We start from the raw sequence: 7,855 nt of genomic DNA on the forward strand, positions 1-7,855 counted from the left end.
ACACCTGATGAAAACAAGCACAATCACTGAATGAAAGAGAAACACAAGAACTACAACTGACCTCCAGTCACAGCCTTAGATGAAATCAACTGAAAAGACTTGAAATCTCTTTTATTACAAACCAGACTGACTTTATTTCTCTCATTAGTTCTGAGAATTAACAGGTTTAGATGTTGTTTGATTGAAAAAGTTTGGTTATCATTATGGTGGTTAGTGTTTCCATTAGGACAGTTTGACTCTTGGCTCTTATGTTAAGTTTGTGGTCTTTATAATGAATTATGTTTTCATAAACACTGTAAACAAATGTGATACGGTGATATCTGACCCACAACATCCATTTTTCTGCCGAGTTTAGCTCTAATCAAACACACCTGAGCTAATCAATAGCCCCTTTCACACATGCAGTCTTTACTGGTAAATGACCGTTACGAGATCATGTGTGAATAGGACATTTTCAAAAATACCTGTAAATTCTTTCTGGCAATTTACCAGTAAGGGTATTGGTAATGTTAACAGTAATATTACATAGTAGTATATTAGTAGTGTAATATTACATAATGAAGATTACCAGTGTGAGTATGTAAAACGCGCTGACGAATAAAGTCTGCTATGGTCTAAATGGACTACTTGCACAACTACTTCCGCGTTCTACTTGTTACGGCTCGGTTTCCAGTTAGAGTTCAGCGCACCTACATACAGACAATTTCTCATGAGGACGCAGATTATTACTACATTTTAGGGCTGGCATTTCTTTAAAAAAAACAATTAATCATATTCTCTGCGTTAAAATGAATCATATTCAACCTGCTGAAAGGTTACTATAAATATATTTCCCTTCGGTATGTGCATTCTGAATAATAAATAAATACATTAATCTGCCACATTCTCATGGACAGCGTTTTTCTTTTACTGATCATAATTCATACCTGATGAATTTGTTGTTATATGGTTTAACTTCAATGGCATTTTTTGCTTTTATTTGTAGTAGACCCATGGCTAATTTGTTTGTGTGTTGGTGCTCTTATTCCGAGCCCCTACTGCTTATTCCACTGCTTAAAATGGCTGAATGAATGTGCGGTAACTGCCTTATTTAACAATGTTAAACCTTAAAATAATTTTTCACAGTAACACGCTGACAGTGCGACGATTGAATACTCATATTTTGGCATTACACTACATACAGTGAAATGATGACAGAATATGACACAGAATAGGGACTAACATATTTAATACAGAGAAATAAAGGTTCATTATGATCTTATTCCACAAGAATAAGATCATAGAGGTTCATAGAGCACTGACACCCTGTGCTGAACAATCACCTATGATTACAGCCACCGCTTTCTCAGATCGGTTTATGTTGCATTAAAACTTCACGTTCCGTTGAGTTTGGAAAAGTCTATACGCAATAATTATCAGAATATGTTTTTTCCCCCTCTCCGAAAATCTGCGAATTGGAAATCATCCCACGAAATCTCATTTTATTAGACGTTTAAGTCAACTACATGATTACAGCGCATTGAAAATGTACATAACCGGAAATAACTGAGCCCTACGATTTCAAAACGGAAGTACGTCACAAGGCTCAGTGCAAGTAGTCCATAGATTGTTTGCAATCACGTGATTCTGAGGAAGCACGAAATGCAGATGGAGGGCAGGAAGTGATTTTTCTCTATAGGAATCAGTAGCAGAATCTCAAAATGACTACGTTTTTAGTTGTTTATGGAAATCGATCAAACTGAGAAATTTTGTTTCATATCATGTATGAACATTTGCTGTTCATAAGGAGGAAAAGGCAAGAAATTGACTGAAAAAAAAAACAGGGAAAAGTGACTTGTAAACCTGCGTCTGCGGTCAGGAGGAGAGTCAGATAATGCTTGTGTGTGCGAATGGTTAAGAAAAGATATAATAATATAAAGAAACATATAAATAGTGTCTATTTATATTATTATATCTTAATAGTGAGAATTCACACAATGCTAAATGCCACACGTAGATACAATGCAAATAGATATATTTACAGTTGATTACAATTGAACCTTGTGAGATTGCCATGAATTGAAGTGAGTGACAGCTTTTTAGTGACTATATGAAGCATTATTTGCTCGCTTTCTAGACTATAATCAATTCAGAATTTGAAAAAAAAAGTTAATTTTTGCGCTATTTGCTCCTTTCTATGATCAGTTCAAGTCCTTAGCGGAGAAAGGAGTGCAGATCATAAAACGCCTACTAAAAAAAGCCACTGAGACAGAGGAAGATTCATACTTGGCTGTTCTTAACTAAAGAGATCACCATTGGAGAACGGCCATAGACATATATAGAGATAGACGCCACATTGGCTGCTGGAAACGAGAAATGCGGCCGCCATCTTGGACCGGTCATACTCTGGAATTGATTACATCGCATAGCAGCAGCAGAAGTGAGAGAACATGCCTGAACACTGTGTAGGATATTCCTGCTCCAATCGGCGGACCATCGAAAGCAGGGCTCGGGGGATTACTTTTCACAAGTAAGATTTAACATTACTATACTATTGGTTGTATTTTGTGAATAGAATATTACAAGAGTTGAGAAGGAGCAAGGATCTTTGATGTTACTGTAACGTTAATGAAACGATGCTAAGCTAGAGCACTGTGTAAAGCACTATATAATTATAAATATAATGTATTAGTTTTATTATTATTATTATTATTTATTTATTATTTATATTTATTATTATTTTTGTTTTTATTAATATTATTATTATAAGGTGCTGAGAGCTGCAGAGAGGGTGATCCGCCAATCTTCAACAAATCAAGCTCCGAAGGTGTCGACAGTCACACACATCGTCCGGGAGGAGATTGGAACAGAGGGTGTTTTTCTACTTGGGGAACACATTGAGGACACACAGTTTGGGATTGACAACCATCATTTCGACCTGTTGTCATTGGTTGTGTCTGTTTCTCAAGATAAGGCTGCACCACGTTGCCAAGCTCACCTCTCTTGAACTTCAGAAAGGGAGCACGAGAAAAAAAAGTCCTTTTTCAGGGTTTTTAGTGTGTGTGTGTGTGTGTGTGTGTGTGTGTGTGCGAGAGAGAATTAAATACTCCAAGTAGACTCTAATGTAATTGTTACGAAGTAGCTGCGTGCTGGACGGAACGAGACGAGAGATGAGATAACAGGCAATAACATTTAATATAATCTTCAGGTAGCACAAGCAGGAACAGGCAAGAATATCCACACACGTAGAAACATTTAACCAACAATAAAGACCGACAGGGTAATGAACTCAAGGATAGACTTATAAAGGGTAACTAATAATGACAGACAGGTGAACCAGATAACGTTAACAAGGACTAAACCAAAGTAGACAGATCAATGGGGGAGACAATGGGAGAAACCAAGTGTACAGACAGAACTGTGACAGTAATATTCATATAGTGTTTCTTCAACTTATTAAAATACCTTTACCGTCACTATCTGTTTCTGCTTCTCTATCATATTTATAGTGTGTGATTTGCAAAATTCCTATCATAGCCTACACCTCATATGGTTATGGTTGCGCTTTTGTCCAAAGTGACATAAATACAAAACAATATAATACTTCAATTTAACAGGGAACAGATTGAGATGTTGGTCAGATTACAGCTAATAAGGAGAATAGCAAAAATGAACAACGTCAATTCATTCAATAGCATAATGAAATAAACAATGAAAATGAGGGAAAACAGCAATTCAAGAGGGAAAACAATGTCAATTCAAGCTAAATATAATAACAGCATGGTAAGACTACATTAAGGAGAATATCAGTAATGAACAACAATGTCAAATTAATAAACAGCGAAATGAAAATAGAATAAAACTATACAAACCATAACGCATTAGAAGTGCTTAATGAACTAAGTCCATGTTGTAAGTCTTTAGACCCTCTTAATATAAAATGTATCTGACGCCAGTCACAGGAGATCGCTGGCAAATCTGAGATAACCGTTCAAAAATATGAAAAATATTAATTTACACCAAAGACCTGACACTTTTTTCAAGTTATTTTATATGAACAAAAATTTTGAGAAACTGCCTGCGATTGCTGATGGGTATCTGAAGTTAATGTTTATTAATATAAAATGTGTCTGACGCCAATAACAGGAGATCGCTGGCAAATCTGAGGAAAACGCTCAAAAAATATGAAAAATATTAATTTTACACCAAAGACCTGACACTTTTTAAGTTATTTTATATGAAAAAAAATGTTTTTATTTGAAAGAAACTGCCTGCGATTGCTGACTGCAATCTGAAGTTAATGTTTACTAAAAGACCCAATACTATCACAGGAACGGAGATATTCATTATATTACTGTTAAGCTCACTATCAATATTAAAATACGCCAAACCATGTGTCATGTATCACAGCTACATTTATGACCTTTGCAGCAAAAAAACGTGAAAATCAGTTCGGTATTCCGTGAGGTATGATTAATTAAATGCGTTGACAGCTCATTACACCTGCCAAACAGATTACACTGAGTGGAGCGGGTGACCGGTCCAAGATGGCGGCCCCACGTCTCGTCAGCCCCAGTAGGGAGTATCGGTCGATGCGGCGTCTACTCTCTATATATGTCTATGAGAACGGCCTTTCACTGGCGGAAATGCTCATGAACAGGAAACTGTGCACAAAGCTTCCATAAGAAAAGCATCACAAGGTACAGGGTACATTGAATTCTGTGAATGCAGAAGAAGAAGCAGCAATACAACAGAACAGCTAAACCACTCAGTCCACTGGCTCAGGAAGAAGTAGTAAGGGTAAGATGTGATGGACAGTGGGGACCGCTGGCTGAAGTGGTAAAAGAGAATTTTGTTTCAAATTCATGTGAAGCTAACTAACAATTGTTAAATGGTGATATGTAATGAGTTATTTGTATTATTTTAATTTGATATTTGTATTACTTTTAAAAGCGGATCAAATATTGTTAGTGTATAAAGTTATAAGGGATTAACTGTTGGAGAAAAAAAAAAGAAGAAGGGAAGATGTTTTGGTATGTGTGTTTCCATGATGGCCACTAGATGGCAGTATAATGCAGCGGTAACTCAAGTTCAGGACTGTGTTAAAGAATAAAAACATTCTGGTAACAGTTCTCAGTGTGTCAGCGTCGTCAATACAATTCAGAGAGTATTTGAGTAAACTAAATGAATGTCTCTGCTGCTGTAGTCTGACCTATTGAAGACTGGAAACTACAGTGTGACAGGTGTACAGTGACTGGGGAGGAGTTATGATGGCGGAGTGAGCGGTAGCGTTTTTTGCAGGCTCGTTATTAAAGTCTTGAAATCGTCCTAAACATTTAATCTCAGACAGAAAAAACCCCCCAGCAACTTCACATAAGAACTGCACGAACAACATCTCAGCCCCAGAGAGTTTTGTTTTTTCGAAGCTGACCACCTTTACTCGATTTTTCTTTTTCTTTTCTGCAACGTGAACGAGATGGCTAACGTTAGCAAAGCGGCTAAAGCTCAACTACTAACAGACCACGACTATAACCTGACGGCCCTACGTGAGGCATGTGAGGAAGAAGAAATAGAGGAAATGGAGGAAGAAAATCGGAAAATGTCTCATAACCACACACCTTTGCCTAGTCCAAATCCCAAGAAAATGAAATCAAAGAATCAAGATGTGGGAAAACAGCGGGGTGAGATAACAAATGAAACCAGCTTAGATGCTATTCAAACTTTGATAAAGAGATTTGATGAACAAGATGACAGACTGAAAGCTTTTGAAAGTCGAATGGAAGCTAACACACAAGCAGTGAGAGAAAATAAGGAAGAAATAAGCAAAGTGAACGAAGAAATGTTACTGTTGAAAAAAGAAAATGCATCACTGAAGCAGATCTGTTTGGAGCAAGCCAGATATAAGAGAAGGTGGGATCTTAGACTGATGGGCCTTCCTGAAAAAGACAAAGAGGATACAAGAGAGACTGTGATCGGCATCCTTACAAGAGTGATCCCGGTGTCAGTGGAGAAACTCTGTGAGTCAGTCGACACAGTGCACCGCTTGGGAAAGAAGAACGATGCAGCTACCAACAGGATGCCCAGACCTATAATCATCCAGTTTGCCTTGCGAACTGTCCGTGATGAAGTATGGAGGAGATCAAGAGAGGCAAGAGTGTGCAGAGAGATGAACATTCAGTTCAAGGAGGACTTCTCAAAAGAAGATCGTGAGGCTCGTGCTAAGCTTTGGCCTAAGGTGCAAGAAGCCAGAAGAAACGGAAAAAAGGCCTCCCTAAGAGAAGGATATGCTCTCATTGATGGACGCAGAGTTGACCCCTAATTGTTGTGTAGTAAGCGAATGCTCAGGCACTTTCTGCTTATTCAGAGCAAAAAGTCAGTAACATGGTAAGGTGTATTTAAGTTTACAGAAACAAACTCTCAGGTATTTTATTTAAACATATTCTGTTAGTATGAATCTTACCAGGTGAAAGTTTAATTGATTGTTTTTTTTTTTGCTATATTTTTGATATGTTACTCAGGACAACATGTTCATTCCTGTAAAAAAAGGAAAAAGAAGAAAGAAAAAAAAAAAAAAAAAAACAGTTTAGCGCATTTAGAACAACCATACTTTCTTTTATATCATTGAATGTTAGGGGATTAAATAACATTACTAAGCGTAAAGCCATTTTTTTGTTTTGTAAGGATCAGAAATCGCAATGCATCTTTTTACAGGAGACTCATTCTGTTATGGATAATGAAAAATTTTGGAAAATTCAATGGGGGGGATTACGCCTTCTTTGCACATGGAACATCACACTCAGCAGGAGTCATGATACTGTTTAATAGATTTCCAGGTAACATAATGGATCATAAAAAAGATACTGAAGGTCACTGGTTAATGGTGGTTGTGGAAACAAATGACAAACGTTATATTTTGATATGCGTGTATGGCTTTAACAACCAAGCAATCAATGTGAAGTTGTATGCAAAATTAAGCCAACTTATAATGGAATGGAAAACAACATATGATTCAGATAAAGTGATATTGGGAGGAGATCATAATATAGCCCCTGATTCATGGCTAGACCGATTACCTCATAGGAACTCTCAACATGTATATAGCGACACTATACTGTCTTTATGTACAACAACGCATTTAATTGATTATTGGAGAGCATTAAATCCAACATCAGTTCAGTTTACATGGTATAACTCTGCAGGAAACGGTCAATGTTCAAGATTAGACTACTGGCTGATTTCATGTGAGTTATGTAGTGATATTTCAGATTGTAAAATATCAGCCTCTCCGCTTACAGACCATTGCATGATTAGTCTAAACTTATTAACGTCCAAACAACAATTGAATTCTCCAAATATCTGGAAGTTTAATAATGATTTCTTACAAAATGCTGAATTTTGTGAACAGGTGAAGTCTCTTGTCCCGGAGGTTGAAAAGCTAGACATGTGTGATATCAGTAAATGGGAATGGTTTAAGTTCAAAACAAGACAAATAGCAGTTGACAAAGGTAAAAAACTGTCATGTATAAGGAAACAGAAGCAAAAGGATCTAATTGACAAAATCAATCAACTAACAAGTAATGTACACTTATCCTTAGACAACATTACTGAATTAAAGTTATTGCAGTCCCAATTAGATGACATGTACACAACAAAGGCAAATGGAGCATATGTTCGATCAAGAGCTAGATGGATTGAAAAGGGTGAAAAAAGTTCAACTTATTTCTTCGGACTTGAAAAACAAAGACAAAGTAAAAAAAAAATAAGTAAACTTATGATAAATGGTATAACAATTGAAGATCAGAAATTAGTCCAAGATGAAATTAGTCTCTTTTATGGTAACATATATAAATCAAAATTTAACAAATTAGACTGTGAA

Source organism: Labeo rohita, unplaced genomic scaffold (genome assembly GCF_022985175.1).
Source record: "Labeo rohita strain BAU-BD-2019 unplaced genomic scaffold, IGBB_LRoh.1.0 scaffold_821, whole genome shotgun sequence".
Classification (NCBI taxonomy): domain Eukaryota; kingdom Metazoa; phylum Chordata; class Actinopteri; order Cypriniformes; family Cyprinidae; genus Labeo; species Labeo rohita.